The sequence below is a fragment of the Vidua macroura genome, chromosome 6, assembly GCF_024509145.1.
Source record: "Vidua macroura isolate BioBank_ID:100142 chromosome 6, ASM2450914v1, whole genome shotgun sequence".
Classification (NCBI taxonomy): domain Eukaryota; kingdom Metazoa; phylum Chordata; class Aves; order Passeriformes; family Viduidae; genus Vidua; species Vidua macroura.
In genome coordinates, this window is record NC_071576.1 from 52,525,607 (window position 1) to 52,542,637 (window position 17,031).

General features: G+C 37.4%; 1 protein-coding gene across 1 annotated transcript in view; it reads right to left on the reverse strand.

Moving 5' to 3' along the window:
• The window catches only part of GAS2 (growth arrest specific 2), an 81,744-nt gene extending 81,428 nt beyond the window's left edge, over positions 1-316 (reverse strand). Inside the window, exon 1 of the mRNA XM_053979474.1 lies at positions 261-316. The gene's annotated coding sequence lies outside the window, so the exon portion shown is untranslated. The remainder of the gene's footprint in view (positions 1-260) is intronic.
• Positions 317-17,031: the final 16,715 nt, after the last annotated feature.

Sequence of the window (17,031 nt, forward strand, 5' to 3'; positions counted from 1 at the left end):
GCCCAGGGCAGCCCGCCAGCAGCCCGCATCCTCACTGCGGTGAGCCCCGGGAGAACCACGCGTGGACCTCCGCCACACACCCACGTACACTCGCATTCCGCCTCCGCCATGCTTTCAAACTCCCACGGTCAGAGAGCGGGAAGAAAAAAATCTACACCAAACCCCCGCAAATCCCCACAACCAGACAGAGGCAGCAGCCACCCCCGTCGTGCGGCGCGGTGCCCGCCGGCCAGCCGAGCCCTGCTGCTCCCCCGACGTACCCCCACGGCCTCCTCGGGACTGAGGAAGGAAGAAAACAAAAGCACCTACTCCCCACCGAAGAGACGCCGGGCAAAGATCACCTTCCCGCTTCGCTCTGGCCCCTTTCTCTTTAAACTCGAGAGCAGCCGGCGAGACACACGAAACGCCCTCAATTTAAAGGAGCCCGCGTGGCGAGCTCCGCCGTAAAGCTGACAGCGAGCCCCGCTGCAGGGGCAGGCAGGGCTCCCACCTTGGCCGGGGCGGGCAGGAAGGCAGACAGGCAGAGTTCCCACCTTGGCAGGGAGGGGGGAGCAGGCAGGCAGGGCTCCCGCTTTGGCTGGGGCGGGCAGGAAGGCAGGGCTCCCACCTCAGCTGGGGGGAAACAGGCAGGGCTCCCACCTTGGCCCGGGCAGGCAGGCAGGGCTGCGGGCGCCGCCTCCGGGGCCGCGCTCGCTGCCCTCTCGCCTCCGGCAGCTGCCGCCGTCTCCCCGAGCACAGCTGAGCGTGCTGGGAGCGGCCGCGCTGCCTCTCCTCATACCTCTGTCCGCTCAGCTTGATGCTGTCTTTGGGAAACCCGGTTTTGTTTTTGTTTGGTTTGGTTTCTTGTATGTTTGTTTTGTTGTTGTTTTGGGGGTTTTTGGTTTTTTTGTGGGTTTTGTGTTGTTGTTTTTTTTTGGTTTTTTTTTTTTTTGTGATTTTTTTTGTGGTTGGTGTTGTTTTTTGTTTGTTGTTTAGTGGGTTTTTTTGCACTTCCCCCTCCCCCCTCATTTTTCCCCCTTTTCTTTTTTCTTTTTTTTTTCCGTCTCTGACACCGATTTCTTACCCTCGAGCAGTCCACATTGACTGAACGGAAGTTTAATACTTAGTTTTTTCAGAGGGACGGCAAAGGCGGTTCACACTGATTTACCCTTGAAATGCTGAGATATTGTATTACAGCCCTTGGCAGCGAGTTGATTCTTGGTTCCATTTATCTTTTATTATTGCTCCCTTTCCAAGACTCGTGGTTGTGGAAATGGAAAGAAAAGAAGTAAAGAAAATGTCACACCCAAGATAAAACTCTGTTTTTTCTTTCATTTGACTATTATGTCTGGAATTTTTTAACATTTATAGACACATATTTTAATTGTCACCTTTTTTTTTTTTTTTTATGGCTAAAGAAATATTTGGTAAAACTTTCTTTATTGCATATTTCTCCAAAACCATTTCATGCCACCTTGTACATCTTGAATAAAAAAGTATGCTGTTCATAAACTGATCATTCATTGTACACATTTTAAAGAGTGATGGGTAGAGGTTTGGTTTGTTCTTGTTATCTGCGCTTCATTTGCCAAGCTAAGTTTTAGCACACCATTATTTCAGACATTTCATTCTCACGTTACGTCATTTTTGTGATACTTCAGCATTTTGTTAAATGTCAGAGATAACCTTCTCCAACTATTGTTTGTTCACTTATTCCTTGCCCAGTGAAGCCCCTTTTGTGAATTCAATAGTGGGAAACGGATGTTCAGACTTTTTCTCTTAATGCATGAATGTAGATTGTCTTGTTGAGTTTCCTAATGGTATCATGCTATCACTTTCAATAAGAGTGTTCCAGCTGAACAGTGCACTTATTTTTTTTCTTTCAGTGTAGAGTCACTTAATTAAATTGTTCTAGCCAAAACACATGTATAATTATACTGAAAGAATTGTTTTAACTTGATTGCTGAAACCCTCATCAAACTGGCCCTTATTTTTTATTTACATTAATTTCTTTGTACACCGATCTGCTGGGAAAACTTGATTTGTGTAATTAATGCTGGGCTATTTCTCAATAGTTGCACTATAAGCAAATTCCTATTCTCTGAATAGCAGATATTAATTCCTGGCCAATCAAATGCACTCTTGTTATTTATTGTGTTCCTATACCATTATTATGCTTTTCTGGTGGACTATTAACTGCTGTGATAAGTGCTACTTAAATGAGAGCAATTCATCAGCATGCTGATATAGTTAACTATAGTGGGCTCTAGCCATCTACTATGTGAGTAACAGCACAGAATTAAATTACCTCCTAGTTTTGATCAAGTTAGCAAAATTGTAATGCCCCTGGGTATGACTGTTTTCATTGGCTCATCCATTTTTTTTTTTTCCCCTCAGGAAAAAAAATGGAGAAAAAAAGCCCTAAAAATATATCCTAAAAATACACTGGGTTGGAACCAATGGTGAGCTGATGAGCAGATTCCTGCATCCACTTGATTATCTTACAATTTTTTACCTGACCTTGAGAAAGATTTTATTTGTTACTTAATAAGGAGCAGCAATTCAAATCCAATTTATGTCAACTCAATATAAAAACCACCTTGAAATGAGAAAACACATTTTGTTTAAATGTCCCTTGTAAAATGTCCCTTAAAATCCTGCCAATTTCTAGAGAAGTTGAAAAACATTCTCCTAAGCAACAGTTACATCTTGACTAGAAGCTTCTCATGGTTCATGTTCTCTTCAAGTTACAAGATTCCTACTAAGTTTAGGAGCAATTCTGCACAGGGAGTTAAGCTGAAGCTTTTCCAGATCTCATGCAGTAAATCTTGTGTGAGCATTTGCACAGGTACCAGTAGGAAGGACTAGAAAAGCAGTTGTAAGATTTTGAAGCTGAGGTTGGTTGTGTGCTCCTTTATGTGGTCAGTTTGTACCAAAGGATAATTTAATAGCATGAGAGTATTCATAGATACTTTATATATCTTTTTGTATTGAGGATTGATAGTAGACAAGCAACATGTAACATGCAGTACAAGAGTTAAGAAAAACAAAAAACCAGAGGGTTAGATCAAATCTTACTCAAGCAAAAGGGACGGAAACACAGTGCCAAGTATGCATCTGAAATGTCCATTATGTGAATGCTCTGTAAGTTTCAGTAGCACCATCACAATTATGAACGAACTGAGATTCACACTTCTTCCACCCTTTAACATTAGAATTCGGCTTTCAATTTGACACAGTAACTTTGGAGCCCCAAAAGAAACACATTTTCTACATAAGGTTATTGCTTACATTTGCAGAGGAAATACACAAAACTTTCCTAGTCAAATGCTATCATTTTCATTAGTCCTCCACACAATTAATCTTAGGTCCTCACACTTTCAACCTCCTGTGTCCACATGATCTGATAATACTTTTGAGAGTCTACTTCCAAATAAATAAGAGGATGAATGGGTATGAGAATAAACAATGATTTGAAGACAGACATAGGAAAGGAGAGGAAGAGAGATAAAGCATATTTGGAAGTCATATGTGCATGTAGGAAAGCTGAACAATATTAATACCACAACAAAATGTTTCTATATCTTGTAATCTAGATAATATCCCTTTCCTACAGTTAAAATTAATTCTCATAATAAATGTGTGTACGTGGCTGAGATGCAAGAAATTCTATCTAAAGATGTCCTAAGCTTTCTATGATTTAGGACAAAAATTCAGGATTAAAGATTCTGAAAGATTTACTTGGTTGCATGTCTAAACCTTGATGCATAGATATTTGGAAATTAAATTCTGGAGCACGAGTCAGCAAGGATGACCACAATAGCCCATTTTATCTGTGTAATTCCTCAGCCCTTTTCTAAAAAGTGTCTTATAATCACCACCTCTGATAACCTGTGAGTGCCATATTGTTCTGTGACATTATCAGGATTTTCTTATGAAGGTACCTTGTGGGTCATTTACAAATGGGAGAGAAAAATTACCTAGAAATTACCTAGAAAAATTACCAAGGTTTCTCAATGCCCAGGAAGCTGAAGCAGCAGTCACTGAATGGGAGGAGGAAAAGAGACCAAGAGAAAGACAGTGTAGAGTGGAGGATAAAGTTCTCAGCAGACAGAAATACAGGCATCTGTCTTGTCATATCTGTTGATATGACTTTCCTGATAATCTTCCAAATTTCCTAAACATTCCTCTTTCCATATGTAAATAGTGTCACAACTGACCAGAAAAAAATCAGTCAAATATAACAGATACATTGAAATTGATCACTGGAAGCCCAGTTCTGTATCAACTCCTAAAGCATATACATTAAACAGGACATACTTTGGTCAACTAAGAGAAAAGAAATGGGAGAGAACAACTGAATTGTGTAGCAAAAATGCTGCATAAAGTGTATATTGAGTTAAGAATATCATACCTGCTCATTTTCTTGCTTTTTGCCATTAAAAGGACCATATAATTAAATTATTTAACTGAAAATTAAATAAGTTGGGAATGTAGAAATAGATATGTTTTGTTCTTTCTTTCAGTACATGCCACAGAAGTTAAAATTAAAAAAATAGAGTTCAGAGATTACTAAAAATTGCTGGTACTTGAGTCAGTTTGTTAGTATATGAGCAGCCACAGTGAGTGCAGAATGTGTTTCATAAATCATCCAGTATTGCTGCAATATTATAGTACTTACTTTGCCACAAATTTTCATGTCAAGGAAGATATGGAAAAATCCCTTTTAATAAAGGGAGAGTAGTCAATAGCTTTACAGGCCTGAGATCAGTGATTACAACCTTATGGATCTCACTGAAATATATTGCACTAACTGGTGTCGGATATACCTTATTTTAATTTTTTTTTCTAAAACAGTTAAAATATAATGCAAAAATCTCATTAAAATGTGTCCTTTGTATGGAAATTTTAAGAATAGTGGAAAAAATTGAAATGTGTAGAATTTTAAATTGTTTCAGTTATGCATCATTTACTATTTTAATTACCATGAAAATAAGACAAGCTGTAAGTTAATTCCATCTTCTTGTAATTCCGTTCAACACACACAGTGACTTCACAGTCAACTGAACTTTTATCCAACCTGCAGTGAAACACTCATGTTAAAGCTCTATGAACAAACTTCAAACTACTCCTTTACCATAAAAGTAGTATGTTTTGTCTTTCCATCTTGTAAACTTACTATGCAAGAATTGTACTTTGTATCTATATAATTATATAAAACTAAAAATAATTACCATTTTAATGAAATTTGGTTTTAATCTTAAATATGAAACTGAGTGCTATAATCCAAGAGAAGCCAATTTTCATCATTGCAGGTCCCAATACAAGCTAACTGTTTCCTTTGCATCATATGTACTAAAACATACTTACTTCTAATCTTTTGGAGTAATCTTCATTAGTGTCATGGAAAACACCTGGATGAAATTTGACGCAATAACACAGATTTCTGTGATGCTTGTGGTGCACTGTGCACCAGCATACATAGATTGCTCAGAAGATCCAGGTCTATAGTGTGTGCATCACTGGGACAAATATTATAGAATAAGTGCTCACAATTCTGATTTATATAGAATGGTATTATTTGGCTGAGTGTCATTTATCCACTGATACAGAGCATGCAGTTGATATGCACAACTACACAATAATTACCAGGCCAAATATGTTCTGTCTGACAAAGCACAATAGTCTGTCCCTAAACAAACAGTGCTTTAAACAAAAATGAAGCAGACAGTTATTAATTTTTTCTTAAACCCTCAGCTACTACATTAATAAAGGTGATTTAAATCCCTACATATATTGGCTCACATACAGAACTCTAAACTTTTCTAACTACATCTCATGCTACACTGTCTTCCTTACAAGACAATGTAGCAATTGAAAGTGATTAAGACATATAGCAACTTAATCTGAGATATCTGTCAGAACTAGCCCAGATGTAAATGAAGTGATGATCTCTCTTCCTGTTCCTTATATTTTACAAGAGATCTAGACTTTGTGGTTGGTGTCTTCTTGGGATGGACAAATCTTTAAAATAGGGTGCTATCTGAGGTCCCATAGAAAAACCGGATTTTAACTGCTGACAACACAAGAAGAGCAGTGAGAAAAAGAGGATCTAAACAGCTATCACGCCCGCATTGTCTTCTTGTAAGTGTTTTGGAATAATTTTATCAGTTTCTTCTTTTATAGTAGCTGAATCAAAATACATAAACTAATTTTCATAGGAATTAACAGATGAATGCTGTGCTTGGGAGGCAATTTACAAAGAGTTTCTGATGCACATATTGCAGTTTCTTGAAACTTGCAAAATTTCCAGACCAGGAATAGCAGAAGACCAATCAGTTTTTCAAGAACTCAAAAATTATTTTAAGCAGAAAATGTTCTAACAGAGTAATAATGCCTGCCCACCCACTTCCCCCATGGCTGGTCAAATTCCTGCCTTCCTTCCTTTTTCTTTTCATTTTGGATGTCTTCCTTCTCTTGACACAGATCTACATTTCCTTTTAATCATTAAGATTCATTGCTTCAATTTTCCTTCCCTTTAATTTATTCCCTTTGTTATTGGGCTTTATATGAAAATAGTTTGTTGAGTTTTGTTTATAGTTAACCAGGTCCCAATTATATCCCTTACAGTTGTCCTAGATTGCAAGGCAAGATGTATTCAACTGCCACCTGTTAGAGGTGTGGCAGTTATCTTCTCTTAATTGGGCAGTTTTCTTTATCTCTTCCACAAACCAATTCCCCCCCAGGGAGACATCTGCTGTTAATGGCCTACTGAACGTCACTGCATGACTGATAAAAGTTGCAGCATTCCATTGTGAGATGCACCTCCCTGAGGGAGGAGCCAAGCATTTCTACCTGAATATAATCTTAAGTTTCTGGAACACCTGCATGGCTTTTTCTGCACTGGATTTCCCAGAGGAACAGCTGCCTCTTCCACTGGATCTTCAGAGGAAGACTACACCCTTTTTACAGGATCACTGCTCCAACAGAACCACACCTGACACTCCAGAAGGACTGCAGCCATCATTCCCAATTGGACTGCTGCCAACACCCTGCCTAACAGGGTGTCAGGTTGTATTCTGACTCTATCAGTATTGTTTTGGTTCATCGCATTGTTTATTTTATCTTTTTATTTTCTTCCCTAATAAAGAACTGTTATTCCTGCTCCCATATTTTTGCCTGAGAGCCCCCCTTAATTTCAAATTTATAACAATTTGGAGGGAGGGGGTCTACTTTTTTTTTTTTCTATTTCAGGGGAGGCTCCTGCCTTCCTTAGCAGACACCTGTCTTTCCAAACCAAGACAACAGTGAAACTCCCATTAATAAAATCAGATGAGGCTTTTTTTTTGAGCCTAGTTCCTAAGAACAAAATTATCAGCAGTTATTCCAAATCTGAAAGAACTGCAGATAACTATAGATAGTTTTAAATCTCTTCTTACAGAGAAGTATATGGACTCAATTTGAAGTCTTCCTAGCTTCATCATAACCACACTGATATTTTCCCAGACCACTTCAGTCTCTACTTGTCAGAGACATAATTGTAATATTTTACTGAATGGGAAAAAATATATTTCAGTAGGAGAGGTGCTGATCTGATACCTCTAGATGGAAATGTTAAGGTAAATCCCAAAGGAAATAGGTGGCATACAGAGGTATTTTATGTGAGACAAACATGTCTTTCTTCCCTATTGACTACCTAATGAAAACAATTTCATCAAACTCCACTACCCTAGTCACTGAAACAACTTCTGCAGTCCAATTTAGGATCCTGTTTCCATATCAAAACCCCATAAATCAGAAGATCCTGTGGCTATCTCAGAAGTTCAGTTCTATTTTTCTCACATTGCTTAATCTGTGAAGCAAAAAATTCTACCCTATTCAAAGTGATGCACAATCACAAAAAGTGTAATTTGTAATAAACCTGCCTTTGGAACAAGGAAATTAAAAATTCATTGCCTGGCTAGCAAGGTAAAGGAAGAGAGACAGAATGGTCCTTACAGGTGAAAATTAGGTGCATGCTTATGTTTCTGCAAGTCTGAGTTTCTTCCCACGCTGCCTTCACAGTTCTCCCAATCTTTTTCCTGGTGCTTCTGACACAGCTGGTTCAGTATTTATCCCTTAACCCTACACTTTCTCCAGCAACATTCCAAATTAAGTTTCCTCAGAAGTTATTGTTGAGATACTACCTCTATTGCTATCTTTTTCCAGGACCTTTTTTCCAACTCACAGTTCAATCAGGCAATCTTATACTTTAAGGAATGCTTCAGGTCCAGCATTCCTTCTCATTCTTTATTACAGTGTCATCATCAAAGCATTCCTAATGGAAAGAACACCATTCCCTCTGCACCATACTATGCTGCCAAGTGAAACAGGGTGAATGCCAGCTCATTTAATAAGTTATTCCTGTCTTGTGGGGTTGGGAGATTCAGTTCCTTTTCCCACCTCTGCAAATGTATCTGTTCTATCAGTTTTGCTAAACCACTTTTAATTTTAGTTTTCCGATCTGTAAAATAGACATTCATAAAACATAATCTCATAAAGTAGTCTGATGCCAGTGGACACCAAAAATTGTATAGAGATAGCCTTGATTTATTAAGTTGATTTATAGAAGCACCCTGCACTTATTTCTCTTCTCTGTCTTTCCTCCTTCCTTATGCAAGCTGCATATCTGGTGAAATGCTAATAGAGAAGGGAAATAAGGGGATTTGGGATTAATCCTGGCTCTGGTTTTCACTTGCTGTCATACCAAAACAAGAAATCTGTGTGTGATGTCAAAGTATTTAAGTTATTAAGGGAATGCTATTTAGTCTTCCAGATGCTTCAGAGTTATAATCTATAACATGATTATCAAGTATATCTTATGAGGGTTGTAAGGCAATATTAAACATTTTGATGTCACAGACTGAAGATTCAACAAATTAAAAATAATTACTTTTTTAGTGTATTACCTCTTTTACAAGCATTCATGTTAGGAAGAGGTTGATCAATAGCAGAATCATCTCTATGACTTTATACTTCATGTAAGGACACTTTTCCTTCAGGAGAGAATTCCCAGTTCACAGTGCTACAATCTGAAAGATGATAAGGGAATAGCTAACTGCTGGCAAAAGACTAGTGTTTATATTTTTAGGGTGTTACTTCAGCACCTGCAATCCACAGATCATCCTTTTCCAGTTTATGCTTTCCCTCATTGGGAATGATTCTTTATTCTGTTAACTATATCAGTGTCAAAATAAGGAGTTAGTTTTGTTCAACAGTGTACATATTTAGTTTTCCTCTTGGGAGAGCCTGATGCATTACTTTTTAAGCTATAGCCACATGCCTTGGGCATGTTTTTCTAATTGAGGTTGGCTGAAATTGTTCTGTTTTCCTGCTGCCTGTCATAGGCTGAATTACAAGCAATGATGGGACTGGTCACCCAGCTCTCTACATTAATGACATATGTAGCTGAAAGGCATTGAGAAACTTTTAGTAAGATCAAATTGCACAAGAACTTCAAAATCAAATGCTTCAAACCAACAATGAGGAGAGAAAGAGATAGAAAACTAGTTTTTAAACTTTGTGAACATTATAGCTATGCTTACAAATAAGATCAGAGTCATAATTCCAGTATTAAAACTTGTTCTGTGTGATCTTTAAATTTAGGACATTTCTATTTCTTCATCTGCCACACTTCCTTGCAAAGAACCCACAAAATAATGAAATAAATAATTCAGCAAATGCAAAAAAACCTACTTGTACAAAATATTTTAGGTCTGACAAGTGAAAAAAAATAGGAACCAAATAGATCAAACAGCTAAGATTAAATATTTAGAAAGGTTATATGAATGATATGACAGTCTGAGATGCTAGTAATTCCATATGGAATTTGCTACCAAATATGGTACTGTGCATTTGTGGCCCTCAGGCTTCATACAACAACAACAATGGGAAAAACAATAATCTGAAATACTGCAGTTTTGATATACCCACATGCTAGGGTCTAAATCCATCATAAGGACCTCTATTTCCACCCTCACAGCTATGGATGTGAAATATTCACCTGTAGAAAAAAACATATGGTAAACAAAATTATGCAGTGTTCTCTCATGGCATAACTGGTGATACACATTTGCTGTAACATACATGATGTCTTCCTGGACAGAGATAAAAATTATAATGTTCTTAGGCTTACTTTAATTTTTATTACTCCAACAATAAATATTAGATTGTTAACCTAATAATAAATAGGTTGCCTAAGTAGAATATAGAATGATATTTTATATCCTATTGTAGGAGGAGGGGTTGGGGAAGGCAGTCTAGGGTTGCCATGGGAAACAGCAGTTGTATGAGTTCTCCACCCCCTTTTGTAAGAGAATTGTACCCTCCCCCTGTCCTGTCAGTTATTGTTCAAGTCTGCCCCTTAGCCTAGAATCTTCTCTGTTCCACGTTTTCCCTTTGGTTCTTCCACCAAGAACACTCCTTTCCCTTTTCCCCACTGGTTAATGTTATACCTCCCCTCCCTTTAGCCTTTTCCCGATTGTTCCCTCGTATGCTAAACCCTCCTACCCTTACGCAGTTAAAAGATCCCTCACCCCGCCCCTCGGGGCTCTCGGAATCTGCCTCCCTTCTGCCTCGTTGTCTCCCTGTATACCCCTTCTGGGACCCTTCAATGAACGAGCAGGATTTCAGCAGCCCGAGTGTCCCTCCCGTTCTTCTGGTGGACCCTCAGATGTACCAGCTATCCAAGCTTCGTGCCGAGTGGCTACAAGCCCCCATGGCCCGGCATCCTATGAATAGGCTAAGTTCACTGTCTGCTTCTCCATGAGATACTATAAAAGACAAATCAGAAGAAATGCTGGAGACTGAAATGTTAATAGTTAATGACTCAAAAAACCAGCCATTTGCAAAAGCAACAGGTGCTTTTGCAGACATGCAGAAAGTAATTGCCCAGGTGCAGAGGAGGTGCACAAGCTGGGAGCTACAAACTGGGTTCTGTGCCAAAGAAGAGAAGAGGCTGATAAGAAGCAAATCCTTCAAGGTGGGATAGTTCTTTTTATCATGCCAGTCTGCTCCCTTACATAATTGGCTCAGATGTGAAAACTCCCCTCTGAAAGAAGTACCGCTACATTCATATGTAGACCTGAATGTATTTATCTCTCTGATGGGCCATAACTGGCTCAACTACACTGACATGAGAGGCAGCTGTCATGTCCTAGAAGGTGTCATGAACTAACAAAGGCCCCCAAAGTGCCCTGTGCTCCACAGTGTTACAGCATCAAAACTCCCACCTGGATCTGAGCCTATATTAACCAATTGAACTTTTGTGTTTCATGGGCTCCCTCCACTCCTGATGTATCAAGATTGAGACGACCACTTAGACCAAGGGAGAATGAAATTGCAACAATCAAGTCTCTTTGCTTGATCCATGGGTGGTGACTATGTATCTTTCTTCTCTTAGGCTTTCGTTTTTTTCCTTTATACATGTTTTGAAGTGTAACCTTTACATTGCTATATTAAACAGACAATAATAACCAAAACAGCTACATACCTTCTTTCAAATTGTTCTAAAATAAACCCTACACACACACACACACACACACACATATATATATATATATATATACCTGGTCATTCAGGGTTGTTTCATTCTAATCCACCCCAAGGGATATATTAACAAGAACCTGGGCTACCCTTGTCTTCTGGGGCAGGTCATAACAAATGTGAATGAAACCATGAGGTTACACTTCCATGAAAGTATAAAGAATTGCACTCCTTAGCAAGTACAAAGAATGCCAGGCCTGCAACAATTTTCGAGAAAGAGAGTCTGGAATAGCTTTCCTTGAAAAGTTATTTTTAAAATTAAATAAAAGGCTACAGAGTGTCCCAGTTTTCTGAAGCAGAACATAACCCTCTCCTGGGATATGGCACAATTCTACTAATTTTGTTGAATGTGGCAGACCAGTTACAACTCACTGGGTATGTTCAGTGAGCTGTTAAGAACTGGGCTGCTGAATCACTTCGGAGACAAATTTAGTGGGAAATCCATGACCAAACCTTGTGGATTAAATTCGTGTTTATGTCCATTAATATAATAACTGAGGCATGCTTGGAACAGGACTGAAGTTACTATTTGCAATTTAGTAATGTAAACCACACGTAAAATAAAAAAATTAAAATGAAGTAAGATCCATATTGTTATTTTGCACCAGTATCTTTGTCAGTACTTCCCAAGTACTGGTTAATTCAAGTTACCTGAGACACTGATGCATTGGCTATAGTAGCAAGTCAGGCAAAAGGCATCCATTTACATCACAAATTACCTAGAAACAATAATTTTGGTATAACTTGAACCTTACATGCTTGCTATGATGCCTAAATATACACATTGTAAAGTTTTCCCATGGGAGTGATTTCAAAAACTGTAAAAGCAAAGACTTGGAAACTAGGAAGAACAAAATGCTATTAGAAATCCAGACAAATAAACAAAACACACTGAATATATGGTAAGTAAAAGAAGAAACAAACATTTTCTATTCTGAATATCAGCCCATTCTAAGCCTATTCTTGGAGGAACCACTGCATCCTAGCAGGCAGTCTCTACATTTCCAGTTCTATGTCTTCTCTGGTTCTTTGCACACCAGCAAGAGAAATGGTAGTTTTGAACCAGGACATGTATCTCAATTTTGTCAACAGGACAGGGATTGACAGGACCCTTTTTTCTTTCCCAACTCCTTTGAATAGAATAGATAAACCATACTGATTTTATGTAAAGTAACATTTTGGTTTTAGCCCAAGTAATTTTATTTCATAATTTCATTTAGTAGAAAATTCGAACCTCTCATTTGTAGTGAAATCACTGTTTTGATAGCAAAGACCAAATAAAATAGAACCAAACTGCATTCTAAGATTAAAAAATTATTCAGATTACTCCCATGGAAATGCTCTGGACTATTTCCTTGGATAAATAATTTCTGTACTATAGTTCATAGCATCCATCCACTGCAGTATTTAGGCAAGTTACACCCAGATTACACACTGCTGAGTTTCCCATATAAATCCTGACTGCTGCCAGATGCACAGAATGCTTCCACTGCATGAATGAGGATCCCTAACTTGGACACAATAATCTCTCTTAATACAGAAATACAGAAAGAACTCTCAAGACCCTTAGGCATATGGTTCCCATTGACTTGCTATTGTGGCAAGGTGCCTAACTCCCTTAGGTGGTTTAGAACAGTTAATCATCAGTAAGTTTTGTCTGGAAGATTTGATCCATATTGTCCATTTTCTAAGAACTATTAGATCCAACTCTTTCTACAAAAAGCTAGGGAACCAATTCCAGCCCCCAAGGGTTGTAAGTTGTCAGTTAACAGACCTTCACACTCTTTCAAATGCTGAAGAGCATCAGCATTTCACAGGGAGAAAACCAGACACAATATTTTTTCATTGTTTCATGTCATTTTCTCCACACAGAATATAAAACTCAAGTACATATATTCAAGTACATACTCAAGAATATAAACAAAGTACATTTCTGAGAGAGTAATTATTCCTTTAATTATTATTACCAATATATTTTTCTCAGAATACAAAAAGTTAACTGTAATACCAAGAAATATGAGGATACTTTCAATAGTAGTTTCCACTAAGAGTAGGAGTTCTTCTCTTTTTGTTATAAACAATGGAATTAATATGAATTTTATTATTTACAGGTTTAATACTGGGCTCGTGCTACTTTTTTTTTACCAAAAAACCAAAAACCACCAACCTCCCCCCCCACCAAAAAAAAACAAACAAACAAACAAACAAAAAAAACCCTTACTAAATCAGACTTTTCTTTTAGACTTTTCCTTTAGTTCTGGAATTCATCTTCACCTATCATCCCCTCCACAGGTACAAACTCCACAAGGATTTTCTTTTGCTGGCTTTTAGTTTTATGCACATATCCTTTGTGCTAGATCTCATCTCTGCTGCTTTTTCTGTAGCCTGTTGTTATTCTTTCCTGCAAGTACAAGGGAACATTGTTAATTGGGAAAGCTAATAGCAACATTTCAAGACCAGCTATGAACTAGCATATTACATATGTTACCTATATTGTCATGCTTTTTGGATATACACAAAAGCTCCAATCTTTGCTATTACACATGCTCTGAAGTGCCCTGGACTAGGAATCAAGTAAGCCAAAATAATATGCAATTGACATGAAATACACCAACCTAACTGCTATAGAAATCGCAACACCAAAACATTTTGGGTTCTGAACCTTTTTATTAATTAAGTACCTTTGTTTTCAGTAAAAAAGTGGAAAAAAAAACTTCTTAAAGAACACCATTAAGTTAAAAGCTCTGGAGTTAGGAAAAAACCTTTAACTGCTAGAGGTATTTTTGAGACAGGTACACAACTTCCTATTAGCAAGCAGCTTTCAATAGAAACCAAAATTGTTTTACTGAACTATTGATCCTAGAAATGGCTATATGAGTTTTAATGATCTGCTTTTAGAGGACAATATGAGTGTAGATAACAGAATCCAATATTTCTTTGTATGTGTTTACATAAATAAATAATAAAAAAAAAACCAAAAAACCCCTTACAATTTTCTTAAACAGGAAGAAAAATCCCTTTAAAGCTTTGCATTAATATTTGCTTGATTCACACATTTATATTATTTTTTTAATGGGGTGTTCTTCTTGATATGCTAGGATGGAGAAAAGTATAATCTTTTAACATTAAGGAGATTCACATATAAGTTCCTCCTCACTTGAAGAATGTTTCTTACCATCCCACTCTCCCACATTTGCTTCACAGTGAAAAGGATGTTAAAATGGAAAATCAGATTCGTTTGTAAATATTAACCAATGAACTTCTTAGCAAAGACTGAAAATAATTACGTATACATTCTGTGGTTTCCATTTCCTTGGTTTTATTGTCTTTATGTAAATTCTCCCAGGACTTTTCAGGTTATATGTCTGGAAGCCGCAGCCATTCAGTAGAGTAAAAGTTGAGAGAATAATGAGAAATGTGCTGGAAAAATTCACATAAAAGCTTTGGAGACATGAAAATGGAAACAACAGATACGTAAAAGCCTTAACGTTCAAAAAAATAAATGTATACCAAGCATGTGCATACATGTGTTTTAGCATAGCTCTCTCTGAATACACAGACATATTATTTGTAAAGACACTGTATAGAGCAACAAAGGAGTGGTATCTGACAACTTTGAGATGTTTTCAGGATATTAAGGCAATAAAAGTCAATAATCCAAAGAACCAAATATGACATGAAAATGCGTTTATGAGATCTCCCTGAACTCTTGTGCATGACAGCAATTTAAGTGTCATGGAAATATGCAGAATCTACAAGTAGGAAAGAATCTCTAGTTGTTATTCTTAAACATTCATATTTTTTTTTCTTCCAGGACTCTTACAGAGATATTGTCATTCAATACTAAACCTGTGACTAAGCTTAGTCCAAGTATGCTTCACTTTATACAAGTACTAAAGTATTACATATCAAAACTCCAAACCTTTAGCCATAGCCAGCCTTTATGACTCAAGTTTTATGGAATATTATTTTCAGAGGATTCTGATAAGATGATCTCTAAAACAGGTAGCTCTTTAAGACAGTTCTTAACAGGTACCCAAAAAAGGGGGGTTGGGTTCAAGCTGGAAGAATGGATGAATTTGTGCACCTGATTCTATAAGAAAAGTACCTAAGATAAATAGATAAGAGTGTTCTTGGCTTAAAGGAAAGGAAGGCATGTAGGCAAACTAATCAGTACATGCTGTGACCTATCAAGCCCACCAACACAACAGGCAGCAAATTAAATCTCTCTAAAGGACATCACAAAGCCAAGTGACCAAAGCACACAGCTCAATACTTTACCATTCATCAGCTGAGCAACATTAATGCATGCTCTTATCCTACAGTAAATATAAGTTAAAAATGCATTAACTCAAACAAGCTCAGGCAAAACTACTTATAGCTAATACACACATAACAGCTGCAACTGGTCTTTGGAGTGCATACATGATCATTTAACAAGGCTTATGTGCTGCAAGGGAACTTTGAATGTCTATACTAACTTCACTTCTAATTGATTATTCACATAGAAAAGATGACATCATTTGCCACCCAATTACACTTATGTTTATGTCCATGATACTGAAGAGCTATACCTCTAGCTTAGCAGTTTTGCTAGTATGGTTCTGACTCATAGTATCAAAATTAGACATAGAGCTAGACAGCAAAATCTGTCTTTTTATACAAAAAAAAAAAAAAATCAGTTTTGTTATAGCCAGACACAGGTAAATTAGAGTGAGGTTTTTAGGTTATCTCAGTGACATGTTATATATAGCATTCTTTCAACATGCTGAGTTTTAATCAATTTTCACTCTAGTGCATTTCAAAACTGAGGCTTGGCTGTTGACACCAGTTACTAAAATCATAGCCTAACTCATCACAAATGGGCATTGCTACTAATATAATGATACACTACAAGCAGGACTTAAAGGTTTCAGGGGAAATCCCCCTGATGACAGATATACCTTTTGTACAATCTGAGGCTCATGCTGATGTACAAATTAGAAGGTTCAACACCTTTATGCAATTTGATCTGTTCTCATACCAATAGCCCAAAACAGCCTTGCCCCTTTTTGAGATACTGAGAGATTACATTGACACACAAAAAATAAATCTAAGTACCTCAACAGAAGATATAGAAGGGGTGATACAGTCTGCCAGGTAGTGGCTTGACTAATAACCTCAGTTTTCCACAGTTTGTTGCAGAAATAGAAAGAAAATCTACAAGAATAGTTCACAAGTCTAAAGTCTTCACTACATGTAAGATAAGAAGTATGGCAAACTTGTGCCTAATGCACAATTTGAGGCAGCAAAACAAATCTCCTTACAGTTAGAAAGTGAATATTAGTGCCAGAAATATAGAAGATTATACATCTCTCTCTCAATGTATTAATTCTTATAATTTACAATAACACCCCCTTATCTAAGGAAAGATCATTTTGGAGTTTTATAATGCTAGTTAGAAAGTGTAAACAGTGTCCTGCATTTCTG